Raw genomic sequence first — 14,194 nt, forward strand, 5'->3', positions numbered from 1 at the left:
GAGTGCCAGGATATGAGATACATGTGTAAAATCAATGGTGCTTTAAACACTAGTAATGGGTTATCTGAGGAGAATGTCAGGGGAAAAATTCCATTTACAATATTGCTTAAAAGAATCTAATATTTAGGGATAAACTTAACCAAGGATATAAACCAAATGACTTCAAAAAGCTACAATGTATTGCTAAAAGAAAATTTTTAAAGACCTAAATAATGGAAGAACATTCCATTCTCATGGATTGGAAGACTAAAATGTCAGTTCTACCCAAAATGATATACAGATTCAATGCAATCCTGATAAAAACTCCACCGATACTTTGAAACAAATGGAAAACACAACTATCAAATTTATCTGGAAGGGTAAGGGGTCCTGAATAGCCAGAAACATCTTAAAAAGAAAAGGTGAAGTTGGAGGACTTTCACTTCCAGACTTTAAATCATATTACCTAACTACAGTGGCAATAACAGCATGGTACTGGCATAAAGATAGACACATGGACCAATGGAACCAAACTGATGTGGTTCAGAAACAGACCCTCCCATCTATGGGCAAGTGGTTTTTTGACAAGCCTGTCAAACCCGTCCAGCTGGGTAAGAACAATCTATTCAACAAATGGTGCTGGGAGAAATGGACATCCATTGCCAAAGCAAAGAAAGAGGACCCCTACCTCATACTGTATACAAAAATTAACTCAAAATGGATCAAAGGCCTAAATATAAAGACAAGAACCATACAGTGGGAGAGAATGTGGCTCAAGTGGTTGAGTGCCTACTTCCTACATATGAGGTCCCAGGTTCATTCCCTGACCCCAATACCTGAGAGAGAGAGAAAAGAAAAGAAAGAAAAGAACCATAAAGCTCCTAGATGAAAATGTAGGAAAATATCTTCAAGACCTGGTGAACCGGGATGCAGTCTTACACCTTTCACCAAAAGCACAAGCAATGAAAGAAAACATGGATAAATGATACCTCCTCAAACTTAAACACTTTCTAGATTCAAAGGACTTCTTCAAGAAGGTGAAAGGCTGCCCACTCAATGGGAGAAAATATTCGGAAACCACATATCTGATAAGAATTTGATTTCCATTCTATATAAAGAGATCATACAACTTAACAAAAACAGAGCAAGCAATCTAATTTAAAAATGGGCAAAAGACTTAAATAAACATTTCTCCAAAAAGGAAATACAGGGAAGCAGATTTGGCTTGATGGATAGAGCATTCACCTACCACATGGGAGGTCCAGAGTTCAAGCCCAGAGTCTCCTTACCCGTGTAAGGCAGGAAAGGGGAAAGAAATAAAAAGTAATAAATAAGTAACTTTTTTAAAGATTTATTTATTTATTTCTCTCCCATTCCCCCCTACCCCGGTTGTCTGTTCTCTGTGTCTATTTGCTGCGTCTTCTTTGTCCGCTTCTGTTGTTGTCAGGGGCACGGGAATCTGTGTTTCTTTTTGCTGCGTCATCTTGTTGTGTCAACTCTCCGTGTGGGCAGCGCCATTCCTGGGCAGGCTGCACTTTCTTTCACGCTGGGCGGCTCTCCTTACGGGGCGCACTCCTACACGGGGCTCCCCTACACGGGGGACACCCCTGTGTGGCAGGGCACTCCTTGCGTGCATCAGCTCTGTGCATGAGCCAGCTCCACATGGACAAGGAGGCCCGGGGTTTGAAACGCAGACCTCCCATGTGGTAGATGGATGCCCTAACCACTGGGCCAAGTCCGCCGCCGTAATAAGTAATTAACAATTTTTTTAAAAAAAAAGAAAATACAAATGGCCAGAAAACACATGAAAAAATGTTCGATATCACTAGCTATTAGGGAAAAGGAAATCAAAATGACAATGAGATATCATCTCACACTGCATAGAATGGCCATTATTTTTAAAAAAACAAAATAATAAGTGCTGAAGAGGATGTGGCGAAATAGGAACATTCCTTCCCTGTTGGTGGGATTGTAAAATGGTGCAGCCTCTATGGAAGACAGTTCGGCGGTTCCTCAGAAAGCTAAATATAGAACTGGTGTATGATCCAGCAATTTCTCTACTAGGAATATATCCAAAAGAACTGAAAACTGTGACACTAACAGACATCTGCACACCTATGTTCACAGTAGTGTTATTCACAATTGATAAAAGATGGAAACAACCCAAGTGTCCATTGACCAATGAATGGATAAACAAAACATGGTATGTACATATGATGGAATACTATGCTGCAGTAAGAAGATATGAAATTGGGACACATATGATAACATGGATTAATCTTGAAGACATCATGCTAAGTGAAATAAGCCAGATGCAAAAGGACAAATATTACATGGTCTCACTAATCTGGACTAAATATGAAGAATAAATGCATAGATTTAAAACCTAGAGTATAGGTTATTAGGAGATAAGAGGAGGCTGTGAGGGAATACTGAAGCTTAATGTATGTAGACGTTTTAATTAACTTGACTGTAAATGTGTGGAAATGGATAGAGTTGATGGTAACACATTATAGTGAGTAGCAGCTGGTTTATAAGTGGGATTGTGCAGAAAAGGATAGTCTATGGATGTAAACGTCAGTTGAAAGAAAGCTAGAGAATAATCTAGGGACTGAATAACAGAGGTGGATGAGAATCGTGCTTAGTAGTACAAATGCAAGAATGTCCTTCTGTGAACAAGAATGATGGTGGGAATATCGGGAAGCATGGGAAAAAAAACAATGTAAACTATGAACTATAAACTGTAATATTCTTGCATCAATGCCAAAGATATACTGTATTAATAATAAGGAGATATGGGGAAAATATGCCAAATGTATGTTATGGACCATAGTGGTAATAGTCTGATCATATTATCTCATAATCTGTAATAAATGTTCCACAACAGTGTGGTGTGTTGGCGAAGGTTGTTGGGAATTCTACACATGTGCATTATTATTTTGTAAGTTCACAACTTCTGTAATACATATATATATATATTTTTTAAAGAGGTACAATACAGAAAAGCAATGAAATAATTTTTTAAAGGAAGTAATGGAGTAATTGAGAAACAAAAACAGACAAGACCTACAGAAAACAAATAGCTAAATGGCAGAAATAATTCTTTTTTCTAAAGTGAAAAGACAACCCATGGAATAGGAGAAAACACTTGGAAACAATGTGTCTGGTGAGGGGGTTAATATTCAGAATATATAAAGAAATCCTTCAACTTAACAACCAAAAGACAAACAACCCAATTTAAAAATGAGCAAAAGATCTGAATAGACATCTCTCCAAAGAAAATATCCAAATGGCCAAAAAGCATATGAAATGATGTGCACCATCATTAGCTATTAGGGAAATGGAAATCAAAATCTCAATGAGATACCACCTCTCATCCACTAGGATGGCTATAATTTATTTCAAAAAATGGAAAATAATTTCTGGCAAGGATGTGAAGAAATTGGGACTCTAGATGTGGTTGGTGGGAATATAAAATGGTACAACTGCTATGAAAATGGTTTGGCATTTCTTCAAAAACTTGAACATAGAACTACCATATGACCTGAGTCCTGGTTCTAGATAAATACCCAAAAGAATGGAAAAAGGGACTTAAACAGACACATGTACACCAACATTCATAGCAGCAGTAGTCTCAATAGCCAAAAGGTGAAAGCAAACCGAATGTCCATTAGCAGATGAATGGATAAATAAAATGTGGTATATCTATACAATAGAATATTATTCAGTCATAAAAACAAGCGAAGTGCTGGCACATGCTACAACATGGATGAAACTTGAAGACATCATGTTGAGTAAAATAAGCCAGACATAAAAGGAAAAACATTGCATAATTTCTTTTCTACGAAATACTTAGAATAAGTAAATTCTTAGGGACAGAAAGCAAAATAATGGTCACCAAGGATAAGAGGAAGGGGAAATGGGGAGTTATTGCTAAATGAGTATGAATTTTGGTTTGGGATATGAGAATAGTCTGGACATAGATAATGGTAAAAATACAAAGTATTCTCAATGTGCTAAATGTCAAGAATTGTTCACTTAAAATGGTTAAAATGACGTCTGTTTATATATATTTTACCACAATTATAAATAAATAAAATTAAATGAATTTTTTAAAACATAGGATAAAATTACAATAATCGAAATAATGTGGTACTGTTGCATTTTAGACAGATGGAGCAATAGAACAGAATAGAAAGTTGGAAAGCATACTCAAATGCCTGTAGGAATTTAGTAGATGACAAAAACATTATTGCTAGTCAATAGCAAAAAAGTAAATTATTAATAAATAACGCTGGAAAAACTAGGTAGACATTTAGAAAGAAATCAAGCTGAATCCCTACTTCACATCTTAAAAATTCTAGAATTTTTCCAGAAAACCTAAAATACTCTCAAAAGTAATCTTACAGTAAAAAAAAGACCTTTTAAAGTATGAATTCATAAAAAACAAAATTCATGAGGGAGAAATTTATTTGCCAACATAAAATTATTTTTAATTCTTCATGAAAAAATAATATAAACAATGTAAAAATTCATATATTGTAGTCGTAGCATATATTATTGACAAAAGACTAATATCTTTTCTGTTTTAAGAGCTCCTTCATATCAGCCAAGAAAAAAACAACAGCCTAATTAAATGATAGGCGAAGCATGTAAACAAACAGATCCCAGGAAAGGAAATGTAAATGATTCTTACTGACATGAAAACATGGTCAACCTCCCTTGTAGTAGGAGAAATGAAATTAACTATGAGTTACCATTTTATATCTAACAGATTGACAGAGATCAAAAAGTTTGATAGCATGCTGTGTTGGCAAGGGTGCAGGAAACAGGCACTCTCACTCACTGCAAGGGGAGGGCAAATTGGTATAACCTCCCTGTAGAGGATTTTGGCAATATCCAAGAAAATCAAAAATTTTCATACTCTTTAACCCAGCAATTCCATTTCTAGAAATTTATCATACAAATATGCTGGCACGTATGCAAATAATTGTGTGAAAGTATATATTTATTACAGCTTTGCTTATAATAACAATAGATAGGAAAACCTAATTTCTCATCAGTTAGGGACTAGTGAAATAAATCATGAAACATCCATTCAGTGGAACACTATACACTGGTTTAGAAGAATGGGGGCAGTTTTAAATATCCAATGTGGAAAAATCTCTGTGAAACATAGTTAAGGTGAGGAGAGCAAAATGCAGAACAAGGTGTACCACATATTACCACTTCTGTAAAAAATGTATTTATAGACATGCTTTCCTAGACATAGAAGGTCTTCAGAAAGATACACAAGAAAAAGGTTGCCTCTGACTAAAGAACTAGGATGCTGGGGAAGAGAAGTGGCAGGGAAAATGCATACTTTTTACCTATATATACTATGTGCAAGTGTTAACCATTCAAAGTCAGACAAATATATTTAACAACAACAACAACAACAAAAAGACAAAGCAAAAGTTTTCAGATAGATTAAGTTTACATGTCAGCTCCACCACTTTCTTGGACAAGTTATTTCAGCTCTCTAAATCTTGGTATCTCTCTCTGTAAAATGGGAGTAATAATAGTTCACCTCAAGGGGAGCTCTGTGGATTAACTGAAATAATACCTGCCAGCCATCAGCACCTTTTTCATCATTATTAACAATGGCTCCTTGTGAGATGTGATATGGGGGCATTTTTGGGACTTGGCGTTGTCCTGAATGATATTGCAGGGACAGATGCAGGACACTATCCTGCCATAACCCACTGAATGGACTGGGAGAGGGTGTAAACTACAATGTAAATTATAATCCCTGTGATGTAGCAGTACTCCAAAAATGAATTCAGCAATTGCAATGAATGAACCACACTAATGAAAGAAGTTGTTGATGTGGGAAAAGAGGGGGGTGTGGGGAGTGGTGCGTATGGGAACCGCCTATATTTTTAATGTAACATTTCGTGGCATCTATGTATTTTTTAAAAATAACTTTAAAACATATTTTTTAAAAAACCAGTGGCTCCTTGTAAAGAAGGCTTCTTAATAAAAGGCTAAGACGAATGTTGTATGTTCTCCCATGGCCCACTGGATGGAACGTGGGAAAGTGTGGGCTATGGTGTGGAACGTGGAACATGGGGTGCAGCGATGCCCAAAGATGTACTCACCAGATGCAATGGATGTGACATGATGAGTGTTACTGTGAGGGGAGTGGTAGGGTGGGGGGGTGGGCGCGAATGGGGACCTCATCTTTTTTTAATGTAATATCTTTTTAAAAAATGAATAAATTGAGTAGAATTTGAAAAATAAAATAAAATAAAAGGCTAAGAGGCTTGGATGCCACTCTGAAAACCAAAGATCACAGCACTCCGTTCAGAGAGAGCCCTCCCTCCCAGCGCTGTGTGGGGCGGTAGCAGAGCGGGCCTCTCCCAGGGCTCCACCACCACCCAGGCTAGGATTACCTGGGAAAGCAGGACAGATGCCAGCTGCCAAGGCACCTACATGCAATGAGTAAACCTGAGCTCAATCTCGGACAGAGTGGAGGAGGGGAGGGATGTTTTAAAGGACATTATTGGGACACCGGTGAAATATGAATGTGGATTGTGAATTAATTTTGGGGACTGTTAAATGTCCTGAACTTGATAAGTGTACCATCCTTATGTAAGAAGATGTCCTTGTTCTTAGGAAATATAATACATATAATACACATTGTTCAGAGGCAAAGGGCCATGATGACTGTAACTTACTCTCAACATAATAGCACATACAAATAAAGAGACAAAGCAAATACAGCAAAATGTTAACAATTGGTGAATCTAGGAAGGGCATATGAGATCATTGTTCTAGAGCCCCTTTTCTGTAATTTATAATTTTTTTTCCAAAATAAAATGTTTGGTTGTTTTAATTGCTGATTCCGGGGCCTTACCCCAAACCCATTAAATCCGAATCGAGGGGCCGGAAGTGAGGCCAGGGAACTCATCTTCTCCAAGCACGCTGTATCCGAGCACCCCCGGACCAGCACGCAGCTGAGGCTGGGAGCCAGCGGCCCCCGTCAGGCCTCCCCCCGCCCTCCCTTCCCTGCGCACCAGGACCGACGGCGGGGATTCAGGGGGTCGGGAGACGGAGGCCGCCCCCGGTAGTCTCGGGAGAGAAGGGCCCTCGGGTGAGAGGCGTGAGCCCCGGGGGGCCGCACCCCGCCCCGCCCGGCCTCCCGGCCTCCCGGCCTCCCGGCGGGGCCCGTGCCGCGACACGCGGAGCGCCCTGGCCCCGGCGGAGCCCCCATCAGATAAGGCCGCCTCCCCCGCGCTGGCAGCGGCGCAGCCGGCGAGGAGTTTACGTAAGCCTGTTGTTGATGGAAAAACAAACGCGCCGGCAGACGTTGCCCGGCCCGCCCGGAGCCGGAGCCGCAGCCGCGCGCCCCAGACGCTGGCTCTGCCCGCAGAGGCCCGGCCCCGACAGCTCCCCCGCGGCTCGGGTTACACCCTGAGGGTCCCCTGGGCTGGAAGACTGTTCTCAGGCAGCCACCCGGAGCCTCCCCTCACCAAGCCCAGGCCACCCTGCGCGTGGGTCCAGCATGCAGGAGGTATTTAATTAATGCTTGTTTTTAAGCTCTCCCTGCTGACCCTGGCACCGCCCGCAGCCGCCTGAGGACCCTGTTCCGGCCCACACCCACCTCCCGCCCAGCGCCCAGGAGGGGTCTGGTCCAGGCATCCATCAGCACCTTCCACTGAGTCCCTGCCGCATGCCTGGCCCTGCTCTGGGCAGCGGGGGTGGGGGGTGGAGGCATTGGGAATCGGCGGAGAGCCACGCTAACCAGGCAGCGCTAAGAGGAAGTTTCGGGGGGAAGGCCCAACTCTACCTGGAGTCTTCTGATTTTAAACCCGAGGCAGGCCTTCACAGAGCCGCTGGAAGGACAAAATGACACACCTGAGTTTGAACCTTACACACTCCCTTCCCCCAGATCCATTTCTGGCTGGAGGGAGGCAGATGAGCAGGGTTCAAATGCCACTCACTAGCTGTGTGGCCCCATCGTCTTATGCCCATCTCTTTGTATAAAAGGTGGACAACACTTAACCCAACCTCAAGTTAGGATTACCTTAGCTAATAAATATGTAACCCTAGCATCATGCCTAGCATAAAATATCACACAGGAAAAAATGTCACTGGAGATGAAAATACATTACTCTCAACGATCCATTCCACCTCAGCACAGCCATCTGCCTTCCAGGGTAGTCTCTCCTGACACCCACTCCCGCCATCCCAGTGGGTTAGGTGCTCCAGTCCCTGTTCATCCACTTCTCCCGGTAGCCTGGGGAACCACGTATCCACATGCCCAACCACCCTCCCCACACACGCCAGATTGTGCACCTACTGTGTGCCAGGCCCAGTGCTGGCGCTCCTCATGCAGAGCTAAATCACACTCTCGCCCTGCCCTCTAGGGGCTCCAGACCCGGAGGGGTGGGTGTGTGCACAGGGCCAGGATTGATGAAGGAACGCAGAGGAACTGGAATCCTCCTGGGAATGTTGTACAGATGACAGAGGCCCATGGAGGCACAGTGCTAGCACCCAGGCTGAGGCCCAGCAGGTACAGCCCCAACTCAGAATTACATAAAATGATGCTATTTATTAGTGGAAAGGCTTAGAATCTAATGCTGGCCTCAATTTCCCTTATGCATGGGAGATGCTAATATTAAACACCCAAATTAAGGCTCTGGGGAGATTCAGACGAGTCAGTGCATATGGAGGCACTGTGTGGACTACAGAGTGTTAGTCCTATCAACCACGAACTCCTCTTCCATGCCTGGGACAAAGGCTTTGGTATCAGGCCTGGGGTCAGCACCTGGCCTGGACACCCCCATTCTTGTGACCTATGACAATAGCCCAGCCTCAGTTTCCTCATCTGTAAAGTGGAGTGCTGTTATAGCCCCTACCTCCTAGGTCGCCATGAGGAGCTGAGGAGATCACAGCAATGGGAACTAGTACTTGTTGCACACTTACTCAGTGCCAGGATGGTTTTTAAGTGGTTTATACATATTCACTTATCTGCTTTCTTTTACAACGGAGAAATCTAGGGACAGAGAGATTAAGCAACTTGGCTAATGTCACACAGCTGGGAAGCGTTGCTGGGAAGTAATCCTGGCTGGTACTGGAGCCCAAGGCCCTAAACACCCTACATCACTGCCTCCCCAGAACCTTGGGTAAAGAGCTTCACACTGACACATAGTCAGGCCTCTGCAAACAGTAGCCATCCTTATGGTTCTGTTAACACATTGTGTTGATATCATGATGATCTTAATTACTCATCGATCCCTTCTCAGAGCAGGGCAAGCTGAAGCACTTTGGGCCTGGATGGGTGCCAGCTGAGAGCTGGCACCAGGGGCCTGAAATGTGAGTGGGGCTTTGTTTCCCCATCACACCCAACAGGAATCAGCCCACGGGGTGGTGGGGTGCTTTCTAGGCCCCCAGGAAAGCATGGATGTCACAGGCAGCCCTCTTTGCCCAGTCTGGTGCTGGACTCCCCCTCCCCCCTTGGCTCTCCAAGCAGGGCAGGGCCAGGAGGCGGAGGCAGGGGCACACACTGCCCCTTTTGTCCTGCTCCCCACTGGGCCCAGCCCAGAAACCTGTCCATGCTCCCGCCCCAGGCTGGGCGAAGGTGCTCAGTGTCCTCCTTGGAAAGGGAAAGAATTCAGATTAGAGTCAGCAGTCTGGTTAGTCCCCTGTCTCCACCACCTTCTGGCCAAATGTTCTTGGGCCAGGCCCTCCCGGCTTCCTCATCTCTAGCATGAGACCCAGAGAGCTGGACTCAGGTAGAGGCAGGGGTTAGGAGAGAGAGAGGGAGAGAAAATACTGGTCCTGAAGCAGCCGAAGGAAGGGGACAGGACAGGGGCCCAGCTCTCCCCTGCTGTTGGGTGGAAATGTTGTTATGGTTTTCGCCCCCTCCTTGGCCCAGAGCATCCCTCAGCCCCAGCACACACACATACACACACCCCAACCTGCATCACAAAAGCAGACACCAGCTGAACACTCATGCACACCCAAACAGACCTCTAGAGAACACACACAAACCCCTGAACACACTCTCCTCTGCTCACAGACACACACACCTTAACTCAATGCCCTGCGCACATGTCCTCGGTCTGCACCCCCAGCAACTGACGGGTGTAGACACAATATACACACCAAACGCCCCCCCATGTGAACACACAGACTTACACAAATGCCTGACCACAGACACACAGACACACCCATAAGCGCACACACACACATTTCTACCAACACCTCCACAGCCACACCCATACCAACATGGCCACATACACAGATGCACTGACACCAGAACACACCCACATACCTACAGCCACGGCCCCTCAGTCCACCCACCCGTCACACAACAGGCAGGCTCCAGTCGTTGTGCAGGCCACTGGAGGGCAGTGTGGGCCCCTCGGGGAGTTCAAGATGGGTGCTTGGAATTGCACCTCTCATCCCTTCCCATTCTTGGGGAGCCGGCCCCCCAGTCTTGGGCCTCACAGCTCTGCCCAGAAGCACCCAGGAACTAGCATGCTTAAAACACCTACTGTGTGCCGATCCCTGCGCTGTGCGCTTCCACACTGTCACGACTGCTGAACTCTGCCTAACGCAGTACCTGGCACACATTACATCAAAATTATTAAAATTATCACCCCATTTTGCAGCTGCGGAACGCAGGTCCCCCCCCCCCCCCCCCCCCCGCCAGGAGTAGATGGATCCCCGGTCTCTCTGAGCGCCCTCCGGGGAATTTCATCAGCGCAGACCCCAGACTGCTGAACAGGGAGGGGAGGGGGAGACCCGGGGCGATGCCGCGGTGCATCGCCAGGAGGCGCGCTCCGCTCGGCCCCAGCGGGAGGCGCCTTCGCCCCAAACCCAGCGTGGCTCTCCCAACCCCCGCGGCGTTCCGGTCGGCTCCCCGGGGACCTCCCCTAGGTCCCGGCGGACGCCCCGCAGGATGTCTCCGCTTTCCACCCAACGGATCCGGCCTCGGGCTCCGACTTCCCCCACTCCCCAGTCCCCAGGGGCCTCCTCCGATAGCCACCCACTCAGCCCGGAACCACCCCAGAGCCCACCCGCCCCAGGCTCCACCGTCAGCTCTGAGAACCACTGAGGCCACCAGAGTAGACGTCTCCTCCCTCCCGTCTCCTCATGGCACAAAGGCTCAGGAAGTGCCCGCACTGAAAGATTGAATTTTAAATACCAGCTCCCTGGAACAGAGCACTCCTATGCGCCAGGCCCTGTGAAACACTATCGCTGCATGGATTATATCACTGGATGTTCACAAAAAAACTCTCTGAAATAGGTTATGATTACCCCTATTTGACAGATAAGAGAAACAGGAGCTCAGAGAGGTTAAGTAATTTTCCCAGGATCCCACAGCAGGAGTGACAAGGCAGGTCTCGCAACAAAGCGCTGAGGACTGCACTCAGTGATGGTGTACCCCATGCGAACATTTATTCTGGCCAGGATGGAAGAAATGTTTATTAAGAACCCGCCGCGTGCCAGGACTGTGCTCAGTTGTGATTTGGAGGTGAAGACAGACTGAGTCGTGGAGCTTACAGTAGCAGGAAAGAGAGAGAGAGGGGAAAGTAATCCCCAAATGTGCTCTTACGGATTCATGATTAATTTGCTCACCTAGTAAAAATGTGTTGGTCAGGACTCTGTGCCCAGCACCGTGCTGCTGTGCTAAACCAGACTGGCAGTCCCCCAGCCTCCCCGCACCCCACCCTCCAGCCTCCCTGATTGCCAGGAGGGGGTGACAATGAACAGATAATTATAGCCCATTGTGGTGAAAGCAGCTGAAGCCACAGCAGGGTCAGGAGGGGAGGGGGCTAATCTGGGAGTGCCCCACAGAGGAAGGGGTATTTGAACAGAAGTTTTGAGGGGGAGAAGAGAGGTAGGGCCTTCAGACAGAGGGCCCACCAATCTGTAAGGCTTTGATGGCAAGTTTGGAACACCTGCCGGCTTTAGACTCAGAGGTGGGCAGGACCCAAATCCTGCACTAGAGAGCTGGGCAGGGACTGACTTTTGACCCAACCTCAAATACCAGCCTCAAAAGATCAGCTTGCTTCCAAGGCCTGGGAAACTCAAGGAAGAGAAGCAATGGGTAAATATCCTAGGTCCCTTTAATGCCTCCCCCATCTGACTAGAGCCCCTTGGCAGCAAGGACTGGGCCGGCATTTTGATGTCTTAAAGGCATCCAAAACTGAGCAAGTCTGAATCTGCCATCCCCCTGCCAGTGACATTTCTCACCACAATGAAAGGCCACGATCCACCGTGGTCCTGTGCCCTCCGTGTTTTCGCTCACAGCCAGGACATCTTCTCTGCCTCCACCCAGTCAGATGCCCCATCTGGGTGACTTCAAGCACCTCCTCACACCCACACTTGCCCTTCCTGCCCCTTCCATCAGGCACCCAAAGCATTCTTCTTAAACTATGAAACTGACTCATCATTCCCTGCTTCCTAGTGCTTTTCAAATGAAGACCCAGGGGCTCCCTGGAAATCTGGCCATGTCTCTGGTCCCACCTCCCATCACCCTGGTTCTCAATCTTGGAGCTCCAGCCACACTGGCCACCTTTCAATGCCTTGGACCTGCTGGGCCTCAGAGCCTTTGCACATGTGTTTGCCCCTTTTTTCCTCCTCCCTCCCCCTTTTTTTTGCTGAGTTAATATTCACTCATTCATCTGATCCCTGCTCAATGATGCCTTTTTTTCCAGGAAGCCATCCTTTCCCTCCCGCTTTGTGTACACTCTCTTTGTCCAACACAGGCCTCATCACAGACGTCAAGTAGTTACTTTTGAGGCTGCTTAGCATTTGTCTCCCCTACTAGATTCTAAGCTTGTGAGGGCATATCTTATTTACTGGTATCCCCAGTGCACAGACCAGGACTTGGCACTCAATGAATGTCCTTTAGCCAAATAAACCCAGTTCTGCCGTTTCCTGGCCGGGCACCCTTGGGTGAGACCCTTCTCCTCTGTGACCTTACACAGCTCCTCCCTAAAATGAAGGGCCAGATGGGTGGTCCCTAATTTGGGCTTTAAAATCCTTGAGGGACTTTAAAAATGCAGTTGGTCACCGTCGTCATTGAGTTAGGATGGGGTGTGGGTGGAGGTACAGATGATACAAGAATGAATGCTGAAAACTAGGGAGCAAGGTAAAGGGTACACAGGGGTTCGTTGTACTAGTCTGTTTAATTTGTATAGGTTTGATATTTTCCTTAATAAAAACTTAAACAAAAAAAAGGACTGACCTGGTCTCCTACCCAGCCTCAGGGAATTCGGACCTGGGGGTGAGGAGTCAGTACGGGAATTTTGGTAAAGCTTCTGGAGTGGTTCTGATGCACGTCCCCGGGCTAGAGCCTCTGCGTGGTTGCTTCCAGCTCCAAAGAGTTGGCATTGATGCTCTCCTGTCCACGCAGCTCCTGTTCCCTGCTGGAAACTACCACACCGTGAGCGTGCACTTCTGCCCTCTCCCTCAGTGCCCCATGACCTCAAACACTTCTAGGTTGGCTGCTTGATTTTCCAACTCAAAAAGTCCTCCAAAACACCAGTCCCAGTTAGCACCCTCTTCTGGGCTCCCCCGGCATCTCAAACCCCCAGTCCCAGCCCCAGTCACACCTGGTCTAGTTTTGGGCCTTTTTCCCCAAGACCCCGGGTGAGGCTTAAATTACCTAGGTGCCACCATAGTGCCTGGCATGGGGGCAGGGGTATCGGCAATGCTGAGTTGAACTGAACAGCAATGAAAATATCTTTGTTGCCCCAACCTATGTGACTGCAGGCAAGTGATTTCCCCTTGGTCTGTGTACTGGATGATAATCTCTGCCTCATAGAGACATGGTACGGATTCAGTGAGATCACGTGTTGAAAAAGGCATGTAAGTTGCAGGGTGCTGCCTCAGACTTTTCTCCACAAAGAGCCAGATTCGCCCTCCTTGGTGGCCTCGTAACCCCCAAGCCTCCCTCACACTGGACAGTGACTAGCTGTTTATGTATGTCTCCCAGAAAGCTGGGAAGCTGGAGGGAGGAGCTGTGGCCAAATCATCTCCACATTCCCAGTGTCCAGCATTGGGCCAGGGGGAGAGGGACAGAGGCAGGGGGTGGGGGAGACAGAAAGGAAGCTTCGAAGAGCCTTCTGGCACGCCCAGAGTCCCCAGGGGCCCGAGGGCTCTGGATGGCCCTCCTCAGGGCCTCAGCTGTCAGAGGAAAACTGGCTGGCCCACT

This window comes from Dasypus novemcinctus, chromosome 8 (assembly GCF_030445035.2).
Source record: "Dasypus novemcinctus isolate mDasNov1 chromosome 8, mDasNov1.1.hap2, whole genome shotgun sequence".
Lineage (NCBI taxonomy): Eukaryota > Metazoa > Chordata > Mammalia > Cingulata > Dasypodidae > Dasypus > Dasypus novemcinctus.